Source organism: Propithecus coquereli, unplaced genomic scaffold (genome assembly GCF_000956105.1).
Source record: "Propithecus coquereli isolate 6110/MARCELLA unplaced genomic scaffold, Pcoq_1.0 Scaffold176, whole genome shotgun sequence".
NCBI lineage: Eukaryota > Metazoa > Chordata > Mammalia > Primates > Indriidae > Propithecus > Propithecus coquereli.
Genome location: NW_012142301.1, coordinates 227,189 through 240,647, shown reverse-complemented (window position 1 = coordinate 240,647; position 13,459 = coordinate 227,189). Strand labels below are relative to the sequence as shown.

Genomic DNA, 13,459 nt, shown 5'->3' with positions numbered 1-13,459 from the left:
CCCCACCCTCTACCCTCCAGATCCACAGTTGGGTTGAATCCACAGGTGTGGAACCTGTAGATACAGAGAGCTGACTATATTTTTGTGTCATGCAGATTTTCTCCTTTATAAAAGTAACATACAAGTCTCTTGCAAAAAAATATTGCAAAAAAAAAAGAGAAGTACAAAATGTCCATTTGGAAATAACCATTATAAAAATTTCAGTGGAGTTTTCCCCAGTTTGTTCTAAGTGGCAAAAATTACACATATTAAAAAGTACAATCCCAAATTAAAGTACGTTATACACTGCTTTTCCTTCACTTTGTAATATATCTTAAATCTCTCTGTGGCACTGAATATCCTTTTACATTTTTATTTTTATTTATTTTTTTAGAGACAGGGCTCTCACTATGTTGCCCAGGCTGGTCTTGAACTCCTGGCCTCGAGGGATCCTCCTGCTTTGGTCTCCTAAGGTGCTGGGGTTACAGATGTGAGCCACTGCTCCTGACTGCTTTTACATTTTTAATGACTGCATAATATCTCATTGTATGGAAGAATTGTAATTTACGATCTCTATTGTTAGAGGTTTTGATTGCTTTGGGATTCTCATTTTTTAATATATGTAACCTAAACATTTGTATCCCTGTAATATGCTGAAATAAAAAAAGAATTTTTTAAAAATCATGCTTAATGCCTTCATGGGGTTAGTCCTCCAGAAGTGGAAATGGTGTTCAAAGAGTAAGATGTTAATTAGGGATGGATCCATGTGAAGAGAAGGGGGAAGAAACAGAGCAGGCAAGAGAGAAGCTGAACCGTGATATGGAGCCGTAGCCTCAACAGACCTCAATAGACCTTGTCTATAGACAAGGCCTGTCAACGTCAGCATCATCCCACATTGGGTGGAAATGGCTGGCTTTTTATAACTTCAAGTCACTCACTCACCAGATGAGGGCTGATTGGGGAGGGGCGTGAACTCAGGCCAACCCTGAAGAGGTTGATAGCTGGGGGTGTCTGGTGACCATGCACTCCAGTGCTGGACAGCAAAGACTTCTATGAAGGAAGGTTTGAGTGGGGCATCTGTGTGTCCACAGCAGATGCTTATTCTGTGTGTATGTCTTTGCTCATGTCCTTGGGATAAATTCTGAGAAGTGGAATTGCTGAAATAGAGCATGGGCATTTTAAAGACTTTTGATATTTATTACCTAATGATCTTCCAGAAAGATTGTACCCCTTTCTCCCACCAACAGTTTATTTCATCACTAATGCATAAAAGCATGACAATTGTACTGTTTTACGTTTTTAAATATTGGAAGGTACCTCAAATTCTTTTGGAAAACAAATAAAATGTTTCATGTTTAATCATTGTGAATTTCATTTCAAACTCCTAAGGCAAGTGCTGTACCTTTCTTTATACAGCTGTGTAAATCTTTCCAGAAGGATAAAATACTCTAATGACTGATATTAGAAGACAAAGAATTGAATTTGATTCTTCTGAGTTGCACACTTACAATATTAAAGACATTGAGCAATGGCTGGTGCCTGAGCTGACTTGAAACAGAATTTGCAACACCCTACAGGCCTTTCCATATAAGTATGTGAACAAATATATGAAATCTCCATTTATTAGGAAAAATTTGACAAGCAACTGTTAGAGGTACCAAAGGGACGTAACCATCATTTATTGAGTGCCTACTCCATGCTAAGCGATGTCCTGGGCTTTTACATCCACCCTCATATTTAATTCTCCCAACAATCCTTCGAAGTATTAGGTCATTAAATATGAAATGTCCAATTTCGAATCAAAAGTGTAGTTTATTGTATCTCAAACAAGAAGCAGTACAATTAATCAAAGTATGCTCCTAAACTATAGACACAGTTTTGCCATCTTAACAGTAGCTTGTTTATGCCAGTAGCGAAGAAGCCTGGAGAGAGAGTGGAGACGAAATTGTGAAAGGCGTTTTGCACTGCTTGTTGAGAATTGAATATTTTTCCTTGCAAGAAGTGGTCCAAAGCGTGGAAGAAGTAGTAGTCAGTTGGTACAAGGTCTGGTGAATACGGTGGATAACAGTTTCCAAGTCCACTCTCTATAGTTTGAGCAGCATTGTTTTTGTGACGTGGTCTTGCAAGAGGATTGGCCTGTCTCTATTGATCAATCTTGGCTGCTTCATTATAAGCATCCTCATCATTTCACCCAATTGGATGCAGTAGACATCCGCTGTAATCGATAGACCAGGTTTCATGAAGCCATAGTGGATAATACCAGTGCTGGACCATCAGACACCATTGGCTTTTTCTGATGAATATTCGGTTTTGGAGTGTGTTTCAGCACTTCATCTTTATCCAATCATTGTGCTGAATGCTTTCGATTGTCACAAAGAATCCATTTTTCATCACATGTAACAATACAGTGTAGAAATGGTTTGCCTTAATGTCGTGACAACAAAGAAAGGCAAGCTTTGAGACGATTTCTTTTCTGATGCTTGTCTAATTCATGGGGAATCTATTTATCCAGCTTCTTTACCTTATGGATTTGTTTCAAATTGTCCAATATTGTTGGAATAGTAACGTCAAACCTTGCTGCTAATTCATGTGTAGGTTGAGATGGATTCGCTTCCATTACAGTTTTCTGTTCATCATTATCCACTTTAGTCTCAGGTCACCCACGTGGCTCATTTTCAAGATTAAAGTCACCAGAATGGAACTTCTCAACCCATCCATGTACTGTGCATTCATTAGCCACATCCTTTCCAAACACTTCATTGGTATTTTGAGCTGTCTGCGCTGCATTGGTTCCACGATGGAACTCATATTGGCAAATAACACATATTTTTGATTAATCCATGGTTTCACAAAAATTTCTCTAAAAAACAATGTGAAAGAGAATCACAAGCAAAAGCATGCATTTGAAAGACTGAGGATATACCTTCACAATAAACATAAAACGAGAAGTGTCAAAGTGAAATGTCAGAGATACTGTCAAACTTAAGGACATCAGACATTTCATACTTAATAACCTGATAGTTATTACCACCACATTTTTCAGATGAGTAAATAGAAAGTCAGAGATTCTGGTAATTTGGTAACCTAAGTTGTTCAGATTCGCAAGCCTATGCACTTCTTAACATCTTGGGCTGCTGCCCTCAAAGCTGTATGTGAAATCACATAGCAGCAGTTTAAACAGTATAATAAGACCAAGTCTTCCTATTCCCATTCTTCCCACCACTTTCTTCAACTTCAACTTGAGCCTGTTGCCCACGGGCCTGGCATTGCTTTCGCCTTGGCCCTCAGTGAAGCTGATGTGCAAAAGCAGATTAAGCATATGATGGCTTTCACTGAACAAGAAGCCAATGAAAAAGCAGAAGAAACAGATGCAAAGGCAGAAGAAGAGTTCAACATTGAGAAAGGTTGGCTTGTGCAAATCCAAAGACTGAAGATTATGGAATACTATGAGAAGAAAGAAAAGCAGATTGTGCAGCAGAAGCAAATTCAGATGTCCAATTTGATGACTTAAGCAAGGATCAGAGTCCTTAAAGCAAGAGATGACCTTATCATAGACCTACTAAATGAACCAAAACAGAGACTCAGCAAGGTGGTAAAAAATAACCAGATACCAAGTGCTGCTGGATGGGCTGGTCCTCCAGGGTTTGTACCAGTTGCTGAAGCCCTGAATGATTGTTTGTTGCAGGAAACAAGATTTACCGCTGGTAAAGACTGCAGTGTAAAAGGCGATCCCTATGTATAAAATTGCCACTAAAAACAATTTGATGTCCAAATTGATCAGGAGGCCTACCTGCCTGAGGAAATAGCTGGTGGCATTGAGATCTATAACGGGAATCATAAAATAAAGGTTTCCAGCACCCTAGAAAGCCGGCTGGACCTCATAGTCCAGCAGATGATGCCAGAAGTATGGCGAGCCTGGTTTGGTGCAAATGCCAAAAGGAAGTTTTTTGGCCAGGCCTTTGGGAGATGGAGTCCATCCATTGCTTTACTGCTACGATATGGAAGCTTCTGATATTTGAAGAAATGACAGGGTCTGTGTAGCTTCCTCTTTGCTGTCCTAATATTGCTCTGTATTTATCAGTGGATACCCTTCTGTGGCTAATGCCCTTGGTCTAATTGTTAACAGTGGGAGAATGTTTCACTTGCTATGATCAGGACCCCACCTCTAGTTCATCTCAAAGTAACATAGCTCTCAGCTGGTCCTGCAGCGTTAGGTGAGGGGATCATATAGACGGTGGCTGAGTGAACTTCCCTGAGTCTCCCGCTCTTTCTCCGGCTCCCAGTTATCTAGTCTACGGGGTGATGTGTATGGTGTTCTCTGCCTTGAAGTCTCTGCTCTTTAGGTTTAAAATGCATGTGGCACATGCATTCCTCCCAGCAGCAGTAGCTTCACTGTCTGTGACCTATTTGGGCCTAGAAGGTTTCCTCATCTGTAAATGTGATTTGAAACCTAAGCCATGAATGTGCTTTATTTATTAAAAGATTTATGTGGAAAAAAATGAACAGTATAATAAATATATATACTAACTATAGTAACAGTAACCCTCATAAAGCTTGTAGAATGTCCTACTGGACTGGGAATACATAGGACTCAGTGTCTAGAATTTTTAAGCTTTTGTACCACTTAGAACATCTAGCACTTTACACAAATGGTGAAAGTATTCACTACATATTTAACAGAACAGTTTTTGCATAGCCAGAAAAAGAGAAATATTAAATGTTTTCCCAGTTTATTTCATCATTCTATACTCTTTTGGGGTTTGGCTTGATCGGAGTGTAGCCAGGAGGCAAAGAGATGGTCCAGTCAGTGGCCTCCACTTCAGCAGAAAAAATTGTATTCCTGAAGCTTGTCAGCTTTTCTAAACAGACCCAATGATTACAGACAGTGCCAATAAGATTACAGACAATGCCAATTAAAGAAGGGTTGAATGAAAATAAACCTAACAAATAAAAACCATTACCCCAATCCTGAAGAACATGGGTGGTGAAGTCTTTATTCAGAAGAGTAAATAGGTCCTAATCCAGCCTTTAAGATCTAACTTCCAGGGGATAGGAAATATAGAGGAAGGAGAAATATGTTGAAGACACCACAAAGAAGCCATAAGACAAATCCAGAAAGCACCCTAGTTTCTTCAGTAAGACAATGCCATTCCAAAAAAGGAAGGAGAGGGGAGGAGGAATCTCTTGTAGGTTAAAAAAGATGTAATCAAATGCAATGGGTGGTCATTGATTGGATCCTGGTCTAAGTCGGCCATAAAAGACATTTTGGGGTCAGTTGGGAAAATTTAGTCTGGATTGGGTGTGACTTGGTAATTATTCTTAGCTTTAGTTAGATGTGAAAATGGTATTAGGATTATGCAGTAAAGTGTCCTTTTTAAAACGAGATGTATACTGTAACCTTTAGGAGTGAAATATAATATTTATTTTTACTTTAAAACTCTCCAGCAGAAAAGATGAAGCAAATAAGGCAAAATGTAAACAATTGTTAAAAATAGACGTTAGATTTTAGGGAGCATTCATAATACTAGTCTCTCTGCTCTGTGTCTGACGTTTTTCTTCACAAAAAATAAACAACCAACCAGAAAAATAAGAACAAGGGGTTGCTTCCTTTTCAGGAGAGTATCAACCGATCTTTATCTTCCTCCCAAAGTGAAGCCACCAACCTGTGGCTTGGATAGGGCTTCGGCAGCATGAAGGGAGGTCCCAGGAAGCATAGAGAGATGAGGAGGCTCCGTTCTGAGGACCTGATTTGACTGACCGCCCATGTGAAAAGGACCCGCAGGAGGCAACGCGTTTGCCTCCCGCCCTCTGGCCCTGCTCACGCACCCGAGATCACTGAGGATACTGAGTAACCTGTCAACTCACTGCCCCCCGAGTGTACCCAAACCACGAAGAGTAGGGGTTTGACAGCCAGCGTGAGGGTGCTCAAATGGCCTGAACTGGGCTCAGTTGGCCGGAGGCGGGAGAACTGCAAAGTTCCCTTCCACTCGTTGGAACGCTTGGCGGCGAGCCGGGGTGAGTGGCAGCAAGCTTCCACCTCACCCACCTGAAGCCGGGCGGAGCGGGGCCGGCCCCGGCTGGGGCAAACCGGCTGCACGTGCCAAGGCCACTACCCACACCTGGCGCCAGGAGGGCCCGCGCGGCCGTAGGGGGCGCAGAGCCTGGGGGCGGGGACGGCGCGCACCTGGCGGGGGCCGCCCAAGCGGGGAGCGCGGGCTCGGCGGGAACGGGAGCCGCGCGTGGCGGGGTCCGGCCGCAGGTGAGGGCGGCGCGGCGGGCCGGGGGGCCGGCTATACGTCTCGGCGGGCCGCGCTCCCCGGCGGAGGAAGTTTCTTGGCCGGGAAAGGTGCAATCGTGTGCAGCTATTCCTGGTATGTCAGGCGGGCCCTGCGGCCGCGAGCCGACAGGGCGCAGCTTCCAGGGGCCCTGGGAGAGGGGAGGCGGCCTGGCGGGCGGAGGCGAGAAGGATGCGGGCGCGGGGGCGCATCCCCTCGGGGCCGAGCCGCGGTCCTGGCGGGCGGCGCGGGAACGGGAGCGTGGCCCGGGCCACGGCCCCCTGGTGGACCGTGCCATCTCCCGGCCCAGACAGTCCAACCACAGAGGCGGCCGCAGCCGGGAACCCCGGGGAGCCGTGGTGGGGGCGGACGGAAGCGGCGACTCAGCGGGCCCGGGGTAGGCGGCGGGGTGGGCTGGGGCGGGGCCACTGCGGGGAGGACGGCGGCAGCGTTGCGACTTTTGAAGTCCCAACTGTCGTCAGGGCTGGTGCCGCGCGCTGCCTCTCGTCTCCCCCTCCACCGCCCGCGCCCTGCCCGGCTGCTCGGGTCCCCGCGGACCTTGGGGCGCTTTCAGGAGTTTAGAGAAAGCAACGTCTTCAAGTTCTTGTAGGTTTGAAACCTTAACAAACTGCAGAGCGCAACAAAGGGAAAGAGAGCCCGGGCGTCTCACAGCCGGAGGGAGGCCGGGGCGGCATCGGCCCCTCCCTGCCCGCCGGGCCCAGACACGTGGGGGGACCCTTGCCCCTCCGCTCACCCACTGAGTCTCTCTCCCTGTCTTGCCCTAGTCATGGAAGGGGTGGAGGAGGCAGAGGCCGACTGTTCCTTAGCGTTCGCCGAGGCTCAGAGATGGGTGGAGGTGAGTGTCTTTTAATGCTCTCCGTTGCGCTCGAATTTACTGGTCTTGGGGCGGGTGTCGCGAGGAGACAGCGGCCCCCGCCACCCTGCGCTTTTGCAGCCTCCCTAGCTGGCACGGAAAAACTGATCCGTGTGTGCAGTTTCGAGGACTTTGCAAGTTCTGCCTGTCTTACATATTAACGTCCAACTTAGCTTAGCGCTGCCCACCCCACGACGGTCTCGCTGGCGTCCCAGAGCTCCTCTGCCAGGGCAGAAGTGAGCCCTCGCTGACGTCGTCTGGGACCGCGCATCCCTGAGGGCCGGCGCAGGTCGGCTCCGGCTCTCCCGGGCACAGCCCAGAGCGCGCAGTGCGAGAGCTGGGGGAGGGCTCTCGGTGCATTTCTGGGGCGGCTAGAAGTGGGGATGTCTGACAGTAGCTGAGCAGCCAGTGTGTTCAGTGTGTTGTGGTGGGGGGAGAGGGGCGGAGAGGAAGGGTGGGTGGGAGCACGGGAGGTGAGACACCGCTGCACACCTGGAAAGACGATTTGTCTAGGGCCGCATCCCAGCCCAGGGGGAGGGGGTCAGGGCATGTACTTCGTTTTCGGCATTGATGAGACTAAGATATCCTGGGGTCACTTATTGAAGGGTTGTTACTTTCCCAGCTGTGCCTCACAGAGGAGATCTTCCATTCCCTTCTTTCTCCCTGAAAAAGGAGCTGGTCTCTTCATCAACGCCTTGAGGCTCCGTCTGTCTGTACCGCAGGTTAACATCAGGACTTCCAGCCGTGATTCTACTGGATGAAAAAGATGACTTTTAAAATGAGGCTAAAAAAAGTTCTTCCAAGCAGATGTGAATCAGAAACAACTGCTTGCTAAAAAAATTGTTGCATATAGCAGCCTTGCAGTCATTTAGGAGTTATTGATGCCACGTGCTGGTTTATTCAACGTATTTAAACTTTCAAATTAGGTTTCAGATTATTCCACGGGAAAACAACATATTCAAGAATTCCAAAGCAAACAGTATTTAAAATAATTTATTTTTCTTTAAAGAAAATCATGTATGTATGTGGAAAAAATAAAGAGAATAAACTTTAAATGTTACATTTCTCACAGTAAATAATGTGAAATGTGAGTAGCATTATCTACTAGACAGTAGGGAGGTCTAAGAAATTAGCTTTTGGCGTATTTTTGGATTGAAATTTTGAACTGGTATGAAGGTGACTTGGAAAGGTGTGAGGAGGCTCCCCCCACCTCCCCAAGAGTGAAACGAAGTTTATTGAGGAAGAGCAAGATAGGTTTACAGAGCAAGACACGTTGGCCACAGACGACAGATGGCCCCCTGTCCTAACAAGAGGGCCGGTGTGAGGAGGTTGAGAGAGGAATAAACACCATATTTTGAATTGAAATGAGAGTGGAAAAATTCCAGCAATGCAGTTAAGAGAAATAACTTCCCACATTCATAAACTTTGAAAAGTCAAGGCTTCCAACTGTAACTTTCCATTAGCAGTGTTTGTGCTGCATAATTTTAGAAAACCAATTAAACTTACCGTTTTGTGTTTTAGCATAAGGGAGGGAGGGAGGGAGAAGGGAAGTAATGTAGGGACATTTTTTGGTCGCACGTGGCTCCTGTGTGGAGTTTGCATCTGCATGCTTTGTGTTTGCTTCAGGAAATGTGTGAATATGGGTGGTTCCGCACCCTTCTCTTTTTTTAGTTATGCAGATTTTGGAAAACTAAGAATTCCTTATTCCGGCTTGCTCATAATTATGTAGGATTTCTGTGAGACGTTTGTATATAATGAACTTGGGGAAAGTGTTGTGATAGAAGGTATCATGGGAAATGTGCTCATCTTTCTTCTATCTTATCTAAAGGTGTTTATCAGCAATGATTTGGCTACTCTGTTTTGTTCATCCTTAGCAGAAAGCTGAATCTGAAGGTATTGTCATCTCCTTTTAATGTAGTTAATCAAATTAAAATTAAGCAATTTTTTTTTCCTCATGCCACTCATAGCAAGGCACTAAGTTTGCCTTCATTGAAGGTATGTGAATAATTTACACATTCACATATGTTTTCTGACTACTCCAGGCGTTTGAAGTGGTGGCAGTATGTTGACTGTTAGGTTTGTTTTATTTCTTTAGTTAGTGTCCACATTTATCTCTCTGGGCAGCTTTGCCTTTACCACAAAAACACATATTTTAAAATATTGTTTTTGCCAAAGGAAGCACAATGAATGACTCTTACCGCCACAACCTCTATAATTCTAAGAACCCCTAATTTGAAGATAAAATGTTGATTCCAAAGTGCATTTTATAAAGTATTTTTTTTTTTTTTTGAGACTGGGTCTTGCTCTGTTGCCTGGGCTAGAGTGCTGTGACGTCAGCCTAGCTCACAGCAACCTCAAACTCCTGGGTTCAAGCAATCCTTCTGCCTCAGCCTCCCGAGTAGCTGGGACTACAGGCATGCGCCACCATGCCCAGCTAATTTTTATATATATATTTTTAGTTGTCCAGATCATTTCTATTTTTTAGTAGAGACGGGGTCTCGCTCTTGCTCAGGCTGGTCTCGAACTCCTGACCTTGAGCGATCTTCCCGCCTCGGCCTCCCAGAGTGCTAGGATTACAGGCGTGAGCCACCGCGCCCGGCCTTATAAAGTGTTCTTTCTCTTGCTTGCTAATATTCTTCTTCCATTTTGCTCTTTCTGTCACTCTCCTCTACATATTATTGAAACACAAGTAGGCTATATATGTATATATGTGTATGTATTACATATGTGCACGTATTATATAGTACTATATATGTATTATGTAGAATATAATGTGCTTTTATTCTCACTCCAGCTTTGCATATTCCAAGGTCAAGAAACTCCAATAACCTTGTAATACTTTGAATGATGACCAGACTCCATGTCAGTATGTCCTTGCCATTGTCATTTTCGTGTGATTTTAAATTGCTAATGTGTTATTCTTATAACCAAAGTTAAAGTGTTTAAAATTTAATTTTTTGGAGTGAGGGCTAATGATTGTTATTCTGCCAATTATTATCATTTTATGAATCCTGTTTTTATTCATTTTCAAATTGTATTCATATACTTGAGTATATATACTGAACCGGTTTGTCTACTGAGGGCGTAATTTTGCAATTCAAAACAAATTTAGGAATGCAACCCTTTAAGATAGCTCAACATAATGATATTGGATTGTTATCTGGTTGGAAATGCTGTTTGAAATATTAATAATGTAGCAGGGCTGGTTTATGATTAAACATTGGTTTAAAACCAAGTAATGGCTTGAAGGCAAAGACAGAGGGAAGCTTGATTCTAGCAAGGTCATGGAGTGAGTGACGAAGTGGTAGAAAATATAGCCTGGACTCTCTAATTTTAGTCCTCTTCAACAGTACCTTTTAATTTTCTGTACCTAATAGTTGCCTCTGTCTCTGTGTTTGGGGGCATTGAGAGGCCTTATAGTAAACAGACAAAAAACCAATGAGATTGAAAACTGGATATGTTACACATTGCATTGGTTGGTCACAGTTTCTAATATGTGAGTTAATATTGCCATCTAGGTTGAGATTTAAATACAGCAGCAATTTTTATGTCTGGAGTGGAACAGGCTAACTTAATTTACCACCTTCCTGCTTACTTGTCCTGTTATCTCTGGGTTTGATTCTGTCAGTATTGTTGTTACCTTGTAAGGGCTGCCAACTTGAGCTCATTGCCAAGTCTGGCACTAGAATATGAGTCCTCCACTTAATTCTAATTGGTCTGTTTTCTACCTGTCCCAATCTTTCAGGGATGTGCTTGCTGGTCACCACCTTTTAACATACTTTGTTTGCCTTTAATACTAAGTGTTTTAAAGAATTGTACTCTGTGGGTCCCCCATTGATATTAGCAAAATCCTTCTAAATGGTTTCCCTCTTTCTCTGTAAACTGTGTCCTTTTTACTAGTGTTTGCCAACCTATAAGTCTGGTCTGAAGGAGTTTTCCTGGGGTACATGAATCCTCAGTGCATACTAGCGTTGTCTGTAGACTAAATGAAGATCTCATGGGCCTGTACTGTTGCTTTTCAAAAGTATGTAGGGAGACAAAAACATTGAAAATGTTAATTCATAGAAGCATTTTTGGTGATTTCAATCAACAGATATTCAACTTGAAAATACTACGAGGGTAAATATTAAAAAATTGTGGTGTTGGAAAGCAATTCTTAAACTAGGTGTTGCAGTGTAAGAATATTTTTTTCAAAATATAAACCTGATTTTGTTAGTTCCCTGTTTTCTGGGGAGTCATGAAAAGATTTTAAAGTCCACAATCCTTAGTGTAGCATTCCTGGCCCTTTACAACCTAGTTCCTGCCTATATCTATCTTTATTTTTGGTCATTTTCTCCATAACTACTTGTGTAGTTGCCAGGTAGTGTAGAGATGAAGAGTATAGTTCTGGAATCAAATAGTTCTTCAAGTTCTGGCTCTTCTACTTAAATCCTGCAGGCCTCGGTTTTCTCTTTTTATCCTGCCATGGTGATTGTTCCAGTTAAATGAGATGCTGACAGTAAAGCAGTTTGTGCCCTGAATCTATTGCTGTGTTTCCCCATACACAGGATGCGGTTTTCTCACCTCCATGCTTTTCTGTATGAGATACCCATTACTCCTTGTTTACTTAGTGAATTGCTGTTCATTGTTCCATACTTGGGCTAAAATCAATCTTTATGTGATGCCTTTTCTGAACTGCCAAACCTCCACCCCAACCCATTCCTCTCTCTCCTGTGTTGCTCACTCTTTTTGCACTGTGGCGTAATTCTATTTGTTTTTCCATATTAGACAATGAGCTAACTGAGGGCAGGAATCGTATCTTTTGCTTGAGTGTTTGGCATGGTGCCTGATAAATGCTTGTTGGATAAAAGTATGATCTTAAGGTTATAGCCTTAACAAAATTTAAAAATAGGGTTTTAAGGACTGGAACTCATTTATTCTGCCAATGGAAACTTGCTTCAGTGTCTAAAGCTGAGTTTTTGGTCGGCACCTACCTGCTACAGGATATATCTTCATCTGGGCACCAGTGTGTGCTTGCCTATTTACTTTGCATTTCCTCTTCTGCTTCAACCCTGTTCCTGAGCCCCATTGCTCTACTCCTGCCTTCTATTAGATGGTTTCCCTCATGGGGATTTGCATTTATTCATCCAAAAAATATCTATTATGTGCCTATTGTGTGCCAGGCACTTGCTGGGTTTATTGAGTCAATCACTGAATTCTTAGCCCCTTACCTGGACCTTCAGAGAGAGGCATCCTCCATGAGGAGCAGATGTGCAAACGAACTTAACGGTGCTGTCAGATAGTTGCTATAATGGACACTTGCATGGCGTATAGTGATGATATTGGGTCTGCCTGGTGAGTCAGGGCAAGCTCACAGAGGAGGCAGCATCTGAGCCCAGACTGCAGTGGGGCAAACATGTTTGCCCACTAGGCTGGAGCATTTGCACTTTTTAACTTGTGAGATCTTGAAGTTGCATACAGCTTAGTTTTCAGGAGTTGCTCAGAGTAGTTTATTCTTACTGACGTAATGTTTACTTGCAATGAGATACACTGACTTTAAGTGTACAGTAGCAGGAGTTTTGTCAAATGAATATACCCATGCAGCTAGCACCCCAGTCAAGACATAGGACATTTTTGCCGCTCAAGAAAGTTCTCTTGCAGATGAGCACATCAACCTCCATCCCTTTGATAAGCAACCAGTCTTCCAATTTATAGCACCATAGATTTCCCAGGGTAGTTTTGAATGGCTAAGAAATGTCTTAATGCCTGTTTGTTCCTTTTTTCTTCCCATTTTTTTTCTTTATGTGGCATTTTATTTCTTGAACACAACATCTTTCTATGGCAAATAAGAAAGGATCGTGGAGAAGCTAAGAGTGGCAAGAGATGAGGGAGTTCATAAAGATTTCTTGGGAAGGAACTGATTCACACAAATATTTAATAGGAACCAGGGCAGGGATGCCATTAGAACAGCCTCCAGGAAGCGTAAACAGACATTGCAAGGTATTTCCCGAGAACTGGGAGGGTTCCAGCACAGTGCCAGTCATTCTGGATTCTTTCAGTGTACTGACTGATATGCTGAAAGCTAGAAATGGACCTCTTTCAGAAAGTGGGGGAAAATACAAGGAACGTGTACCTTTAATAAAACAGAGTGTTCTTGAACCAGTTAGAGAGTTGGATGCACTGGGTCAAAAAGAATGAATGATTTTATGGTTCTTGATACACATCACCAAGTTACCCTCTAAAAGCTTTGTGCCAATTTGCAGCCATGAGCGGGGGTTAAGGGCACCTTCTCCATATTCTGGCCAGAATTGGAAATTGTCATTGGTATTTTCCTTCTAAATAAGTAGATGAA

At 43.5% G+C, this 13,459-nt stretch overlaps 1 pseudogene; it reads left to right on the top strand.

Moving 5' to 3' along the window:
* LOC105808500 overlaps positions 1–6,864 on the top strand; it is an 8,719-nt pseudogene extending 1,855 nt beyond the window's left edge.
* Positions 6,865–13,459: the final 6,595 nt, after the last annotated feature.